General features: G+C 36.3%; 1 protein-coding gene across 1 annotated transcript in view; it reads right to left on the bottom strand.

The window, feature by feature from the left end:
* Bx (LIM domain-containing protein Beadex) overlaps window positions 1-8,178 on the bottom strand; it is a 45,196-nt gene extending 37,018 nt beyond the window's left edge. Inside the window, exon 1 of the mRNA XM_028315026.1 lies at window positions 8,154-8,178. The gene's annotated coding sequence lies outside the window, so the exon portion shown is untranslated. The remainder of the gene's footprint in view (window positions 1-8,153) is intronic.
* Window positions 8,179-19,268: the final 11,090 nt, after the last annotated feature.

Genomic DNA, 19,268 nt, shown 5'->3' with positions numbered 1-19,268 from the left:
ATTTTAATTGGACCGGATTGCAAACCGTCTATTGTAAGAGACTTTTGGCCCTTGCGACTGGGGCACACTGGACGACATGCTATTATTTTTTGCTTGCAATTATGTTATTTAAATTAATTATATTTCTATTTAAAATATTTTTTGAACAACCATTCAAATTTCAATTAATAAGGTATTATTTCTACATAAGAAGTTTACTATTCTTGAAATTGGGTAAAACGCAATCTCTAAAGGTTTCCATTTTTATAGCCTCGGCTATTAGAAGAATAGAAGCTATAGAAGCTCGAAAATAAAGCTCAATACAACAGGCCTAACACAGGTACACAAAACAGTGTGAAAACTATAATCCTTTTTAACCCTTAAATAATTGTAACACTTTAATAAGTTGCATTNGTTGCATTTCAATCCATCACGTTATAATCCCAAAAGTCACTCAACCCACACAATGAAGTCAATGTACAAGTTTCAATTACAAATCACACATCAATCCCAAATCCAATTCTAGTGCCGTCTAATCCATACAAAGTTAGGGTTGCCACTCGTAGTAACACTTACACAATCGTTTAATTTTCCGCTCGTGCGCACTCCATAGCTTATCCGCGATCACGTTATTCTAATTGAAATGCATACGAATATAGTCTAGGGAATATAGTGCGAATTAAAGCCTATAATGTACAGTTGACCGCACATCATACATTTTTGGTGCAAAATAGCGCTGCAATATGTTACAACTGCTAAATGCCTCAATGTTTTCCAACCTTTAATAGACGTACAAGCATCTTTTATAAAAGGGCTGTTTTTCCACCTACATGTAAACAAACACTACAACCATTTACAATATTTATGAGTGAATGATGGAGTGGTAGCCCGTTCCTATCGCCATAACTTGCGCTCCCACGTTTATAGATATGTAGAGTTTATTTTTAGATCTCTATTGATTTCTGTTACTGCAATTCCGTTTTCCACGAAACTCTTTTGTACAGTTCAAGTGTCTATGACACACTTTCCCTTCGAAGAAATCAATATCTGGTTCATTTTTAGACTCTGTAGTAATTAGCTGTAATTATTACTGCACTGACAATTATCTATAAACTCATTCTGCACCTTCATACATTAGCTAAAGTAAACCCAACCAAAAGACGAACAAACAAAAGACGATCGCAAAGTTAAAAACACGTTCAACCTCTGAGATAAAAACTGTGAAAAACTGTGTAACTATCTCCGTTTTCTTCTCATGGCTGTCATATTCATAACTGTCATACGCGCACGCTCTACTGGCCGCTTTGAATAGTCCGGGCCAAATGCTGTTTGCAAAAAAAAAACAATAAATACAGCTTGTTTAATCTCATGAGCAGGCTAATTGTCCACGGCAGTGATGATGACAGTTGCACCCCCTCTTGGGAGGGGCACGTGACCCGTCACTCGCAGGGAAATTAAAACATTCCGTTATTATTTTCATTTCGCTAGTACGGACGCAGGGCTGTCGGCGAAATAAAAATGCGCAATGAAATGTCAAGTAGATCGCCCGGATCTCGCGGGATAGCAATAAGTGGGGACATCGTAGTTTAGAGTTTGGAATTTTTCATAAATCGGACGTGTACACAATGCGTTTTTGTTATTTGAGAACTGTCCGCCTATCGTCAAACGATATTGAAGTTAACGAAGTTACGCGGATGTCATCTAAAATTCTGTTTGTGGAAGGTATAATGGTCTGTCAGTTTGCCACGGTTGAATTGGACTGCATCTTTATAAATTTACCAATTATACAGCCATCATAAACAACGTCCCCTGAATCNTGAATCATAATTCACGCAAGCAGCGAGCGGTGACTAGTTATCATATTCTTTAATAAAACTGCAACACATGTACCTATACGAAACGTGAAGACAGACCGTCTGAGTGAAGTTTTACTCTTATTTCCAATAACAGGCAGATGCCCGCTGACAAAAAGGATTAAGTTGCACGCACCGCACACTCAATATCGCGAACAAGCAAATCAAAGCGATATGCGCACGTAATAGGCAGCAATATCTCGCGGCCCCATATCAAAGTAATATCGGCGAACCCGCCGTCGGCGTAGAAATTTTAATAATTAAAAATCGCCCCTGCTCCGAAGGGGTCTACACACTGCACATTACACGTTATCATTTTTAATTAAAATTCTCTCGGCATAACCTACTATCTATTGCGATAAACTATTTCCACTTTAGCTGGGTTACTCGTATGTAATGAATATTACGGCTTCTGGAGTCTTATTGGAAATTAGACAAGTTACGCTAGTTAATTTCTCGTAGGATAACGGTAAAGTAAGACTATCAACTACAACAACAAGTTAGTTTATTTTTACATGTTGATGCTCTACATCTTATGGTACTGAATTTATTTACATTCTTGTAGCTCTATTAACTAGACTACCTATTAAAATTAGTACTAGGTATAAATACGAGTACATTAGCTTGACAACTGGTTGCTTCTTCTTGTCAACTACATTATTTTTCCACAGAAATAAGCTTTAACAAAAACTGTTTAATCCGCTCACTCGTTATTGAATCGCTGTGTTTCAATGTGAGCCAAGTGACCTATCCTGTAATTATGTACCTGGTCTTTACCCCGTAAATGTACCCTAAGGGTGGGTTACACCATCTTACTTTAACATTGACAAACGTCAAAAATCTGTCTAACTCCATACAAAAAACATCGGTTATCGTTATAGTTACGGTCAAAGTTAGGTGGTGCAACTGAGCCTTAGTCTAGTCTCGTTTACGCTTATTATGTTAACATGACAACAAACACACAATTTTACCAATTACGTTGTGGAATCTGCGAACTTCATCTACTGTCGCGTCTTCACATTCCACATGAGATGAAATTAAATTTTCTACTCAAACGTGTGTTGGGGCAATATCGAAAAAATAGCAAACATTCACAGCGATTCCAATAGGCTAATCGCGAGTTATTAAACCCCTAGCGGCCCACCTGATCGCCGCCCAGATATTATAATAGAAATACCAGGGACTTATTATTAAAATTGCTGGTAAATTGCTCCCCTCGTCCCTCGGATTTCGACGGTCGGAGCTGACTTATCGAAGGCATATTGTACTCGTAATAATATTAATTTGCCATTGTAATGCTGCAGATCAATTTGGGAGAGCGTGCATTGTGCACGTAATGATGTTTTATTTCGTACGGCACTCTAGTGACTTTACAGCATCCAATTTTGACAAATGGACTTTAGGTAGCTTTATGTTTTAAAGAAAAAAACTAGAACATACACATAACATAAAAAAAACGGCAAGCAAAAGGTGGGTTTGATTCCCACCTTAGACAATTAGATTTTATCAAGTTATTAAAAAAAAGTAGAAAGTAGAAACACTACCTCTTTTTCTATTGAAACAGATATAGCTTAATTGAAGCGCTAATTTTAACGGCTCTACTTACCTACGAGTATATTTGGAATAAAACCATTAAGCTCAAACAAAGCGAAACCTAAACAAAAACTGGATTACCGCAGCTGCAACAACTATTCAGGTATTTGCCTCTTCGACATCTAATTAAATTACGCATGCATTAGGCCTCATTGTTTGCAGGTAACCCAATCAGTGGCAGTTAGTGGCACCAACAACAAGAGTATTGTCCGTCGACATTAATTAGGTAAGTACTGAACACGTCAAGCCAATTAATAGGCCGTATTATTGGTGCAGCTAACCGCTGTAATACAGCGCTGACTCAGGGAAACAATGAGGTCATGTCTTGAGATGTTGTGAGTTGTGCGAGTTAATTAAAACGCCAATTTGTGGATTTGTAAAGATTGAACGTTGAGATTTACTATTTTTTACGACTTATGGACATGTTATGCTAAGAACTGGCAGCGTATGTAGTTGGGTTAGATGCGATTTTGCAACGAAAAGGTACCTTTATTGCATGATGTTAGGAGTAATATGATATATTTTTACATAATCATGAATAAAGGTATTAATAGTTACATGTACCTGAACTAGAATAATCAAATTATCAACCAGATCAACTGAATGTGGATTTTGTAACAAAATAATTTTCCAATTAGATAACTACTGTTCCCGCTAAACAAAACCATGACCAGTGTAATATTGGTATTACTCGTTGATATGTATAATTAATTAATAATGGTAAATTGATGAGCCTGTTCGATCATATTATCAATTTTCCAACCGTTAAACCGCAATAATGTAACGCAGTAAGTACTCTAAAATGGAACGTATCGAATGTATTCTGGCCACAGATGCTCAACGTGTTGCAAATATTTAACCGTATTAATTAAGGCTTGGTATTTCTGCTAAAGTAGGTATTTCGCGCTGTCAAAATCTGCGCGCGCAATACTTCGCCGAAGACAGCGCGCCAAAGAGCTCTCGCGGCTACACAGTATAGAAATACGCAGTTCGTTAGGTTAGGTTGACTTCCTTCCGTTCAAGCGTCACACTAACACTCCGTCTAGAATACAAAACCTTTATTAGCTTTCAATATTATAATCCTAGAGTATAATGCTGAGTTGCACCATCTTACTTTAACTTTAGCAAACGTCAAAAATCTGTCAAACTCCTTACAAAAAACACCGGTTATCGTTATAGCTACGATCAACGGTACGGTAAGTTTGGTGGTGCAACTCAGCCTAAAACTCATATACGACTTTAAGGCTGAGGTGCATCATCTTATTTTAACCGTAACTTTATAACCAAAACCGGTGTTTTAAACATGGAGTTTGACAGACTTGACGTTGGTTATAGTTGAAGTAAGATGGATGGTCTTGTAACATTTTACTCATACATCTCTTTTCTTTACTGTGCCTAAACTTGTATAAGCTTCTAATCCAAATAATGTCCAAAATTATTACACAATCTAATATTGTCGTAACTAATTAATCAACAATGCTGAAATAGCGTATTATTTCGCTGATTAACGGCGTAGCACGAGCCCACTAAACATGTTAAATTAAACGAATCGCATCGGCCTAATCTCCAATGAGTTTAGTCTGTTTAGGGATGCCACTACTAATTTGGGCATGATTGGACGTGTCCTGTTTAGTTAGCATCTGATAAACAGCCCGTACCTACTTGTGTTTGATTTATGTGGATTTTTACTTATGGATTTAGCAGTTGATTTAAATTTTTCCAGGTGTTTGTAACTGATTTACTTTAAAATAACTAGATTTTGCTTTATCGTTGAAAGTGTTTCAGCAGCAAATTTTGGCGCTCTATCTATACTAGTTTTAAGACCCAAAATTGTGCAAATAAAGATTTGAATTTGAAAATATATAATTCCTGGATAGCACCTACTAGCTGTTACTGACTGTACTTAAGCGACCATGATGTTGCCTTCAACATCTCAAATATTGCTTATTTATTTAATTATTTTAAGACACAACTGCACAGAAGCGTCCACTAGAACGCTCAGAATAATTGAACATTTTTGTGCCTAACTTACGTTGACCGCTAAGACGATTCAAAAACCTCCCATATCGATACAGAGGTTCACAACTTGGTAGCTGCTCATAAGACAACCGAAAACCACTCCAACACAGAGGTCCAAGGGTATATTATCGCACACCCCTGCCCGCATCCGCGACACTGATTAATTGAGTGCATAACATGCATTACGGCGGCTAATCGCACTGTAATGCGATCGTTTGTTGCCGCCCAACTGATGCTTATTGATTGCTGGCCGCAGTAGAGACTAGTGTTCGGCAGTTATGCAAGACCTAGAGATGGAATCGAGTCAATCGATACAAGTGTCTAATGAGTTAATCCAGCTCAAGTTACTACCCGTTCGCGCTAAGTTTGCCGGTCCGTGGAATGCGCGTCCCCTCTCCCAACTGCGATTAAACGCAATTAGTTAGTGATTAAACGCAATTAATGTGTCTTATTTTACGCAAATACAACAATTTTTATCAATAATAATAAATAAAAAATATTTTAAATATATGTAGTTTGATAAAGTTATAGACGCTTCCCTTCGAGTGACGTCATATCGTCAGCGGCAAACTTAAAGCGAACGGATAGTATACAGGGTAACATTGCAATCATTATCCAATTTTTTAGAAACGACTCAGAATCTGTAACTTAATCAATTTACATAAAGAAAACAATTGTTTTTTTACCGCCCAACTGATGCTTATTGATTGCTGGCCGCAGTGAATGCAGTGTTCGGCAGTTATTCAAGACCTAAAGTTGGAATTAAGTCAATCGATAAGTCAATAATGAGTTAATATCGAGCTCAAGTTATAGTACAGTCAGCCTCAAATAGTTCGTGAGATTCAAAGTGGGCAAAAAGTTCACAACACAATCTTATTCGAAATAACATTGATTTTTTGCGAATGATGTTGCGATCTTTTTGGCTACTTTGGGTGTCAGGAACTATTTGCCACTGACTGTACAGTCTGACAACTACTAGATCTAGGGCTAGAATCGAATCAATCGATACGAGTATCTAATGGAGTTAATATCTAACTCAAGTTATAGAATGCGACTAAGTATTTACTTAGTTTTTTCACGGTTTTTTTTTATGCATATTGTATTTGGTACACAGCAATTACTAGTTATATTCGATGAACAAGAGACTGTTTAAGATCTAGAGTTAGTGTAGAGTTAATCGATACGAATCTCTAATGAGTTAATATCGAGCTTAAGTTATAGAACGCTATTTACTTAGTTTTTTCACTGTACTCGTATATTGTGAGCGGCATTGTTTAATTTTATTTGGTACACAGCAATTTATTAGTTGTATTCGATGAACAGAAGCCTGTTTAATTAATTATGTATTGTGTACTATTTATTATAACGTATTAATTATGTTATATTTTTGGTAAACTCACGATAATGGTATTATGTGATTTATTAATATTGCTATGTTACTATACGGTTAAACGGTTATGTATACCTATCATAATAGGCACCAAACCAAGATACCTGTATCTAAAGAATTAATGTGCATACTTACTCCTAAGAAAACATAGGTAATTATTTATGTATAAAATGTCTTTGCTTTTAGTTTATTTCTATTCTACAATGAAAAAAGTACTCATTAAAAATAAATAATGACTATCTAGAAATAAATTTTAAAATTAATACTTAAACAAATAACAATTTCGTTTCATTGCAACATTGATCGCCACGATTCACTAGCTTCCAATAATTAAATAATTGGTATGAATTTAATTAAATCAAAAAGCACATAATTCAATACGTCAAAAGCAACAACGAGTGTTTATTACATTTTGTTATCGATATCATAGACTCATGTACCTAATTAATAATTCGTTCCGTTCGCTGATTAATTAAATACCAATTGCAATTACTAATAATTTATTAATTATCCAATTGGACTGAAAAGGTATTGATTTTCTCTTACATTGTAATTAAAATTGATGTTTTTGATAGGTAATGAGAACGAACTGGTTTCATCAAAATGTTCTAAGCAGTAAAATGAATAAATAACTGGAATCGTATATTAATTCTACTGGGTAATCCTTTAATTATCAATTTCCATGTACCTATATTGTTCACATTATGTTCAATTATTCTCTAATAACTTGTACTTACTTACATAAAAAGTTGTTGAAAATAAGAATTACTTAAAAAAGTGCCTTTGTATCATAAATAGAGTCATTTAGGTAAAGTTTTGAACAGATACACATAGATCATTTGTGTGTTAGTCTATCACAGGCACTTTTCTTAGAAACTACTACATCACATGTCTTGAAATTCAATAACTTTAAAGACACAAAAATGTAGTTTCATCATCATCATCATCATTTTAGCCATAGGACGTCCTCTGCTGAACATTAGGGGTGGCCCAATGATTTCCACAATGGCCGGTTGGTAGCAGCCTTCGGAAAATGTGGTTTGGTAACAAGAAATATGGACTTCACTCTCAAAAATTATAAATGTCTTGCTTGACTTGACTGCACTTGGCTGGTTTTTTCAGTAAGTAATTAGCTCTACGAGAGAATCAATCAACGGATCGTGTAACACAAAGGGCCCGCCTAGCAGACTAAGTGGATTACCTAATTACCTGGATAGGACCCTGGGTATTACAGGCACTGCTAAGTCATCCCTACAACTCTAACTTAGCACCTTTGAGAAATCTTGTTTTCAATGTTTTGAATTTAAAAAATGTCTTACTTTTTCTAAAAATGTTGCTTGGAAGTACAGTTAGCGTAGTGTGATGGATGTTGTACCTGAAAAAAGAAAGAAATAAAATTTAATTTCTCGCCATTATAGCTCAAGACATTTTGCAAAAAAAAACCTGCTTAAATTCTTCACAAAAAGGTGTAAGGCTGCATGGTCCATTGCAACATTTACCTACAGAGGTATATTGTCATATCTTAAAAAAATACCTGTTGCTACAATTTTTAGTCTTATTTCGTAGACGTATGTGTTCTTTTTGAACTGCACTCTGGTACTGACACAAAAACCAAATTAATGCTTAATTCACCATACAAATTTAACAAGCTCTCAATTAAGTGCAACTCAAACAAACAACCAGCTGCACAAACAGTCTACCGGCCAGCTGCGGTGAACAATCTAAACAAATATTAGGCCATCATTGAACATATTCGTGAGCAATTGCTCGGAAAAACTGTGGACAGGGCTCATAGGCCCGGAGGCTGGAGACCAATTTTATTTATTTAGAAACTAAACAGCTTATTTTACAATTATTTATTGTGTCATTTAAGTAATGAAATTAAACATTTATTCGTTTCACAGTCGTCTACTAAATAATGAAATTGAATATTTATCGCTTGCTTTCTTGTATCATACATGAGTATGATACACCAAAGTTTTCAGGTTAATTCTTAGTCCCTATTTTAATTATGTCTGATTTCTCAAATATCAGATCATAATGCTTTAAACGTGTCCATATTCCATACTAACATAAAGACTTTTGTAACAGACCGCAATGGAACGAGGGAGAAGCCGTTAGCAATCCAATGAGACATAAAATTATACGTAATACAAATTGGTGAACATGAAATACGTGACACTTTAATTACGACTCTACCAGTACTGAAAATGCAATGATATAGCTCTCCATTAGTCTATTAATCTTTTGTAATGTTCTCTAACTCAATAGAGTCACATTTTTGGTCCATGTCGCCCGGTCTACGCCAACCACTCGCGCTAACCGGTCCCGCGCGGAAAGTCACACGAATATTTTTCACGGTAATTAATTCAGACAAGTTTATTTTGTAAGTGCCATTCGATGAATTCTTTGCTGTTTTGATAATAACTGTATAACTGTGTGAAAAATTAAAACGCACTACCTTTTTCCATTTTTATTTCAGTTGGCTTACTGAATGAATAATGCTCTCACTCTCTCAGTATACTTCGGTACTTACGAGTATAGTTCTCATACTGACTTTTCCAAATCACATTTGTTCCATAACAACTAATCATAACGAACCCCGCATAATATCTTCATTTGAAAATCACAATACCAACACAGACCAAATTGGCTACTAAATATTCAAAATCAATAGTCTGTACGAAACATACGTGGGTAATTCGACAATGGTGGTCTAATTCAATTTGAATCACGTACAATATTCTATTAATAGTGATGGACAGGTGTAATCAATCCGCATAGGCGCTAGTGATGTTCCGTGTCACATTAAAATCGAAGGCAATTATAGTGATTGTGGTATATGAGGGAATTAATAGAAGAACGGGCAAATTGATGTAGCACTAATTTTAATGGACGTACCTGTTTTTCATTTACAGGACGTAAGGCACATATTACCGTTTCACATACTGTTTGTTTCTTGATCATACGTAAATACAGTAAATAAATAGTATGGAAAACTTATTTAATGTGCCTCAATTAATGTATATTCCAGTTAATCGTTATAATAAAACTCACCGTTTAATTATAAGTAAATCACTGACTGAGAGAGACTATTAAAAATAATAAAAGAACAAAAAATAATCAAATAGCCCTAATTAAGGTCCTGAAGTCACGATATAACAATTAGTCATCCCAGAAGCTTTCACAAATACCTACCACTAATGAATAAATAATCGAAACAAACAGATAACAAGAGATGCCAATTAAACAATACACTAATTAATTCCAAACATCGGTGTAGTGGACTTAATTAGAGCGGGCAACATTATCAAACGAGTATTGAACAGTGGGTACGGACAGCAATACCTGATTTCACGTTTAAGATCATTGACATAAGGAATAAATTAGAGCTACTTGTGTTGCTAACTGTACAGTATGATTGGAAATGTGTGGGCTAATATAACCTTTTTTGATTATTCAATAATAATTCTTTTGTGAACACAATGACTTGTGGCTGTTAAGTCGAACATGGGACTATTGTGATGCAGATTATAATGTGGGTTTTGACAAGTGACGTGAAGAGTGATGGTGTTGAAATACCCTGATTGATTCCCACTTACTTAGATACTTATAATAAAACTATCTGAAACTAACTTAAGTGTCTTTGTCCTGAATCAACTAACTCGTATTTTTGTTACAAATACTTCTAAGTATTGAGTAAATAAGAATTTAGGTAATGGCACAAAAAAGAAAAAAAATGAAATTCCTTTGTAAGTGACGCACAATAAAATGTTATAAGTACTTCTACACGGCCACAATAATTCAGTTACAAATATCAATTGAATAACAACAAAAATCCAATAAAATAGTGTCGTAACTCAAACACTAAGCAGACAAACATCCTAACCCACGCAACGTAAACCACTTTACGACAATCTCATAAAAGAAGCCGCAGTAAGTAGAAGCGGCTTTTTAATATCGAGGCGAGAGCCACCCGCACTGTCCCACGAAACATTTTCCATTAATAAAACGCGAAAAAGGAATATTACATATGAAAAAGACATATATCCGTATCGGCGGACCCGCCGCTATCTCCTTGGAAGGTAATAACTTCTTTACAAGTCCAAAGTCCGAGGGATTGAAAAGCAATTTCAGGACACCCCGCCCTCGTGCGGCCGGACTCACCATATTTCTTTTTCGCCGCTACTGTAATTCGCCTTTGATTTAATCTCGAGAAACAAATCTTTGAATGTGAAACTTTAGTGATAGGCATCAGTGGAACTAGTTTCCTTGATTGGATTCCATCCCCCGCTGTAGCCGGGCCGTTCCTACAATTTGAATTGGTCACTGCAGATACCCTATTTGTCTGATTCTACTAGAAGATTGCATTTCTTATTTTCGGAGGCGAGTTTTTGCGAGATAGCTTACATTGTTAGCGAGGAACTACTGTTTTACATCCTCAAATATGATTTGCTTTTGACTACGAAACTTTTCGATTTCAAATTAAATGAAAACATACAATAAAACTTTAAGCTGAAATTTAATGACTGCAAAATTTCCAATAATCTGCGTTTCAATAAAATTCCGTTTAATTTCAGCGTAATTTTTACCTTCTTCGAATCGCTCAAATATCAAGTGACGCGTTTACGTTCCGAGTATCAATTTCTGTAGTCCAAACAGTGGATTGAAACACAACCTGTTGGCGATACGTTCCGCTCGGCGAACGCGTCGAGTGTCGACGGATCAATTTGTAACGTATCGAGCGTCGAGTAACGTTACACCGTGCACGCTAATCTAGACACTGTGGCCACAAATCACGGTTTACTCATCACTGTGATATGTGATGATCATGTGACAATAACATCATACATCACTAGTTATTAGTCTAAAATTTTGATTTATTTTTAACGCACGGAAAAAGTAGCGTCTATCTGTGGCGACAAATCATGGTTTACTTACGTATATCACCATACACGATGAATGAGCTGATCATGTTTACTTGTCAAGTTATTTTTAAACAGTCAAATATACGAGTACAAACCACCATCTTTCATGCGAGTCTCATTCAAGTGCAAGCGTTGTAAAAATTAAAACAAATAGGTAGGTACTATTCGGNCTATTCGATGAAAATTCGGTTAACATTGAAGCTTAACTCGCATATGTAGCCTTTGTACGTAGGTATTTATTGCTTAAACATGTTCTATTTCAAGTAATTCAAGCAGGAATAAGCGCAAATCTCATATTTTACATACACATTCGTACAATTCGGTTGGAATTGCGTGGAGCGTCGTGAAAATCTTAGTAAACCCAACTCAATTTGAGACGCGGTCCGGCCTCAGATCGGTATCGCGTAAACTATTACGGCAGCCTTATTTATATAATCTAACTATTTGTGAGGGACCAACACCCCTATGATGTTTTTCCCTTTTTCTCTGTTCATGGGGAAATTGCAGGCTTTTTGTTGGGGTGTTTGGGGTTGGGTAAATGTGCTAAAGTGCATGGTGACAGTTGTTTCTGGGTTTAAGATTTGTATTATGAAACGGCACTTAAGATTTTAAGGCCTCAAGAATGTTTAAAACTTTATTTGATTTCAGTGACTATTTTAAAACCACAGAATTCAAGCCAAAACCAAAGCATGCTGCTTTGGTTTTGAGTGTTCCTCTGGAAACAATAATAAAAGAGAATTCAAATTAATTATGTGCTAGAGACATCCACGTAACATGACATGAAACTTGGCCACTTGGAATATTAGACGAGTACCTACTACTGCCTCCTACTAGGTGGACCGACGATCTCGTAAAGGTCGCGGGAAGAGCCTGGATGCGGGCAGCGCAGGGTGCATTGTGGAAAACCTTGGAGGAGGCCTTTGTCCAGCAGTGGACGTCATTTGGCTGAAACGAACCTACTACGAACGAACAATGTCATCTCGTTCTGGAACTACAAGATGTTTTATTTTATGAACATTTGGATGGCATAAGATTTATTTTTCATATAGGTACTCTCGGAAATTCACATAGAATACATGTTGCTACAATTGCGTACTTGAAAATATTCAAGTACTCATACTTGAATACTTGAAAATATTCAAGTACTCATACTTGAATATTTTCAAGTACTATTCGTAGCAAATACGGCAGCGGAGGTCCCGCGCCATTTGGCGGCGTTTCCAATTTGTCGCCGCGGCCATTCGTCAGTGCGCGGCTCAGCCCGCCCGCTATAATACACTTACAGGGCTGTCACCATACATGTATGGAGGCAGCTGCCTTAACTCCTTGAAATAGTACTGCCAACATACCTACCTTATATCNTATTTGTGAGGGACCAACACCCCTATGATGTTTTTCCCTTTTTCTCTGTTCATGGGGAAATTGCAGGCTTTTTGTTGGGGTGTTTGGGGTTGGGTAAACGTGCTAAAGTGCATGGTGACAGTTGTTTCTGTTTAAGATTTGTATTATGAAACGGCACTTAAGTTATGAAGAACATTTAAATTAAAGCATTTGATTTGATAGCTGTAACTATTTAATAAAACAAGCATGTTTTGTTATAAACTTTCCTCCGGAAGCAATAAATATGTAGAGAATACTTTAATATGATGTATTAGTGACTGCATAGTGTAAATATGAAAATTTGCCGGAGCAAAATAAAAAANTATTGGTGCAGCTAACCGCTGTAATACAGCGCTGACTCAGGGAAACAATGAGGTCATGTCTTGAGATGTTGTGAGTTGTGCGAGTTAATTAAAACGCCGATTTGTAAAGATTGAACGTTATGATTTACGATTTTTACTTATGGACATGTTATGCTAAGAACTTGCAGCGTATGTAGTTGGGTTATATGCGATTTTGCAACGAAAAGGTACCTTTATTGCATGATGTTAGGAGTAATATAGTATTTTTTACATAATTATGAATAAAGGTATTAATAGTTACATGTACCTGAACTAGAATAATCAAATCATCAACCAGATCAACTGAATGTGGATTTTGTAAGAAAATAATTTTCCAATTAGGTAACTACTGTGCCCGCTAAACAAACCCATGACCAGTGTAATATTGTATTACTCGTTGATATGTATAATTAATTAATAATGATAAATTGATGAGCCTGTTCGATCATATTATCAATTTTCCAACCGTAAAACCGCAATAATGTAACGCAGTAAGTACTCTAAAATGGAACGTATCGAATGTATTCTGGCCACAGATAGGTACTCAACGTGTTGCAAATATTTAACCGTAATAATTAAACTAAGTACGTAGTAATATAACACTCCGACTAGAATACAAAACCTTTATTAGCTTGACCTACATCTTTCGATATATTTAGACGACTTGAAGGCTGAGATGCACCATCTTATTTTAAGCGTAACTGTAACCAAAACCGATGATTTTTGTATGGAATTTGACAGACTTTTGACGTATGTCAGTTAAAGTGACATGGTGCAACCCAGCATTAGAGTTTTATACGACTTTAAGGTGAGTTACACCATCTTATTTAAACCGTAACTGTAACCAAAACCAGTGATTTTTGTATGAAGTTTGACAGACTTTTGACGTAAAATTAATTATACAACCCAGTCTTAGATGTCCTGTAACATTACGTTAAACATCTCTTTACTGTGCCTAAACTTGTATAAGCTTCTAATCCAAATAATGTCCAAAATTATTAAACAATGTAATATTGTCGTAACTAATTAATCAACAATGCTGAAATAGCGTATTATTTCGCTGATTAACGGCGTAGCACGAGCCCACTAAACATGTTAAATTAAACGAATCGCATCGGCCTAATCTCCAATGAGTTTAGTATGTTTAGGGATGCCACTACTAATTTGGGCATGATTGGGACGTGTCCTGTTTAGTTAGCATCTGATTAAACAGCCTGTGCATGTGTTTGATATGTGGATTTTTACTTATGGATTTAGCAGTTGATTTGGATTTTTCCAGGTGTTTAGTAACTGTTTTTTTATATATTTTTTATGTGACAGGAGGCAAACGAGCAGACGGATTACTTGATGGTAAGTAATTACCGTGGCCCATGTACCGCAGTCCCAGGGGCTATTTTAAAATAAATAGATTTTCCTTATTGTTTAAAAGTTTAAAGTGTAAATTATACCGAAGTAATATTGCATTAGTTTCTGGATAGTGTCTATTACTGACTGTACTAAACGGCCATAAGGTGCCTTCAACATCTTAAATACTTATTGCTTTTTTATTTAATTATTTTAAGACACAGAACGGTCCACTAGCAGTGGCGGCGTAGCATGGGTTGGCACCCGGGGCGATCCCCCCCCGTCATAAGCCCTAAGGCACCCCCTGGTACCCCCAGGATTTTGGGGGTTACCTACCGATTCGAAGATTGAAAGACAATCGCACCCCCTCCCCCCGTATCATGACACAGACCACAGACTTGCCATGCAGATTTGCCCCAGTGAGTACTAATCTGCGCGACTTGTGTCACCCCCTGATGCTTGGCACCCGGGGCGGACCGCCCCCACCGCCCCCCCCTTACGCCGCTACNACTGCGCACTTTGTAATATGTGACCTTACGGTTCGTTGGAATGTTTGTTTGTGGAAATCGGTAAGTATTCAATCTCGCCAAAAAAAAGTGTTACAATAGCATGACATGAAAATGGCACGAAACAATGTCCTCTCATTCTGAAACTACCATGTTTTATCAAACAATGTCCTCTCATTCTGAAACTACCATGTTTTATCAATTTATATTGAACATTTGGATGGCATAAGATTAATTTTTCGTAAGGTAGATTCCACATAGCGTTCATGTTGCTACAATTGCGTGAGTACTTGAATATTTTCAAGCACTATTCGTAGCAAATACGGCAGCGGAGGTCCCGCGCCATTTGGCGGCGTTTCCAATTTGTCGCCGCGGCCATTCGTCAGTGCGCGGCTCAGTCCGCCGGCTATAATACACTTACAGGGCTGTCACCATACATGTATGGGGGCAGCTGCCTTAACCCCTTGAAATAGTACTCCCTACATACCTACCTTATATGNCTTATATCTCATCCTTAGGTCTAAGCTCAAAAGACCCAGATCCTGCCTAAAAATATCTTATCCACTGGACCAGACCAGACTAAAACCTGTCCAGCTCAGAAGCAAGGTACGCCCATGGCTAGGCTGTCACTGTCAGTTAGCCTTCAGAAACGGTAAGCTAGCTAGCTTTTAGCTTGTGTACATATCACCGTAATACAAATCAACGCTGGCCAATGCGTCGATAATCCAATAAACAGCCGCCACTGCATCCGGATTTTGAAATTAAAAGCCTATTTTTACTTCCTCCATCGGATGACTAGAACCATAACAACGCTTGCGCCAGCCCTAGCGACGGCTGACATTTTTCCGCCCATTATGCATTCTACGTTCAACTAAACCAGTGCTGTTAATATCGGGAATTTCGATTGTGATTCCAGTTTCTTAGAAATACGAATACGAATGCTATGGTTGATTCACATTTTTATTATGCACGCATTATGTTGTCATTGGTCTATAATAGCTCTAATCACTATTGGAATAACAGTTATTATTGAAAAGCGAAGTGTGTATTGCATCATTTGAAAGTATAAAAAGTCTAATAATTTAACTGAAGCCCTTGTATGGAAATAATATTGATATTATTTCCATACCCTTGTATGGAAATAATATTGATATTATTTCCATACAACTCGGATATAGACCCATAATTCTCTGTAATTGCAGATTTTGCACTAAAAACCATAAAGCTCAACTTCTCGCTTAATTTTAAAATGAAATTCGTTTTAACAGTGGATGTACTAATCTAAATCATTTATCGGTTCACTGAATTCCCAGGAAATTAATAAATCGTGTTGCGAGATTTGTCGCGGCGTTAATACACCGGCTAATGTGCCGAGTAGACTCGCTCTTATTGTGGTCAGTTATCAACAACTACGTCTCAATCATAAGATTAAGCGAAACCATTCATATTTGAACCTTCACATCCCTCACTTCGTCTCAGCACCAGCTGATATGTTATCCGATTTTGATGGTAGAGCAAGCTATGTCTATACTGGGCCGTTTACTTAACCCCTGAAAAGAGCCTGCCTACATACTAATAAAGAATTGAATTTGAACCAAAGATTTTGACCTATGATTGGCAATTGATAGCCAATTCAAAGACAAAATCTTTAGTTCAAATTCAACCAATTAAAGTATAGCTCTATGTTTATGATTGAATCAAGCTTCGTAATATGAGTGTAATGCTTGTATAATATGACCGTATCACAGAACTTGATTCAGGCAGAATCAAGCTTGTTATTGGTTGTATTTCAACACCAGTCGCAATCATCAAAGCCGCTAAACTACGTGATATAATTGCGAACCTACACTGAAAGCCACCACAAAATGAATTCTAAGAATCTACCTATGGAAATTCATTCATGAAAAGATGCAAGTTCAGAATTTAATCAAAGAAAAACCAAGAGTTAATACAAAATAATTATAGTCAAAGAGATATACGAGTACTTATTTGGAACTACAATTTCTGAGAAACAGAAAATTTAATTAAATGCAATATTACTCTGAAACGGGTCAACAGGTAACTGAAAGTTATCAGAAATGCTTGTTAGTTCTAAAAACTTTCAATTGAACCAAACATTTATTTAGCTTCATTTGTCCGTGATTGTGTTTAGTTGGTAATAAAATCAAAAACAAAAATATGTATAATACGTTTTGTGAATCCTGTACAAAGAGCATGCTCGTGAAGTTAAGAATGCTGATCTAAAATAAGTAATACAGAATTTATGATATCAAAACATGCATTCACAAACAGAACAAAATAATAAATTATTATATTCAAATAAACCAGTACTTACGCTAACAAGCCAACAATTAATTCTAATAAAATTCATTTTCCTCGTACCAGAATATACCAAGAAACAATAACAAAAGCATCTTCAAACGTAGACCAATTAGCGTAGAGCTAATTAATATGAGCAATATTAGACTTAGGGCTTAAAGTCGGAGTATGCGGGCGCAACAAAAGGTCTTAGCTTCGAAATGTAGATCAATTAGTGGCTTGCTAATTAATATCTGTAATAATTAGAGGAGCGGAGAAGCGATACGCTCAGCGTAGCTCAGTAATTGGCCGGTCCAGTCTGTTTGAAGAACCAGGTTGACAAACATGGACCGACTGATATTTCGGCTCCGTTTTGTACAGCTTTGGGAATGGTGAGACATTGTTTAGATAGGGACATCTATTAATGATGCAAGAAAAGGTATGCAGGTTGCAGGTTTCTTTTAAAAACATCAATCAGCATCTCGCTAGATTCTAAGATAATATTGTTAGAAATATATTGGGAATTAATAAAAAGCAACTACCAAGTTTGTGAGCTGACAATATTTTTGGTAAGTAAGTTGACGTACTAATTTAAAAATGTTCCAATAAAGTATTTTACTAAACATCTAGTTTATTAAACAAGTTAATTATTAATTGATTTGATGAAATCATTAATGTTAATTGGAGACAACTTAAATTCAATGAAATTACTGAAATAATTTCAGCCTAGTTAGGTACAATGCTTTTCAATGTGCTTTCCATATGATTGCACCCTAAGGTACGGCCAGCAAGAAAGCGCTACAGTTATTATATGCAGTTTCTCGGAATTTCTCTGTCAGATCTTCAATCAAGAAGTCCTATCAAATATATCTCAGAACAGATAAGTGGGTTGTTTCTCATTTCAATTCAATTTTCAGTACAATTTAAATATTTTAGATAGTAAGCTCAATTTAAAAAAAATGTACTTAGTTAGTTAAAAGCATGGGATAATAGACATGCCTATTACTCGTATGTACCCAAGTCGAGTAATATTGTATAGAAAATAAGTGTCAGTTTTTATCTACATGATGTTTTTTTTTATTATTTTTTTATTTGGTCATTTTTAAGGAACATTTTTTTGGAACACCAAAAAACAGCGACTATTCGTAGAATCAGATCACATTCAAGCACATTCAACCAAATATCCATTTATGTTCATCGCAGTTGGTTGTCAGCTCTCTTTAATTAATGCCATTTATTCAGGACCAGTGATTTGACTGATATTGTATATCAAATTAGGTCACCTATTCTGTTAACCATGTCCGAGAAAACTTAGTTGCTCTATTAATACACGCTAAATGAACAAAGGTACGCCTACGTACAGTAGCGGCGTAAGGGGGGGGCGGTGGGGGCGGTCCGCCCCGGGTGCCAAGCATCAGGGGGTGACACAAGTCGCGCAGATTAGTACTCACTAGCACATCTGCAGTGCAAATCTGCCNTTTTTTTTAACAAACACACTCACTTCTAATATATAAAGGCATGGTAGGGTCAGTATTTGAAGCGATTTGAAATATGTCAAACAAGATATATCAGGTGCTATATTACATATAGCCCTGATGCATCGTTTTTGGGCGATGAATAGTTTTTTTATGTTAGTT

This window comes from Ostrinia furnacalis, unplaced genomic scaffold (genome assembly GCF_004193835.3).
Source record: "Ostrinia furnacalis isolate ACB-3 unplaced genomic scaffold, ASM419383v2 OfSCF4952, whole genome shotgun sequence".
In the NCBI taxonomy this organism is placed as follows: Eukaryota; Metazoa; Arthropoda; class Insecta; order Lepidoptera; family Crambidae; genus Ostrinia; species Ostrinia furnacalis.
The sequence above is the reverse complement of the archived record's forward strand: the minus strand, read 5'-3'. Positions and strand labels throughout refer to the sequence as shown.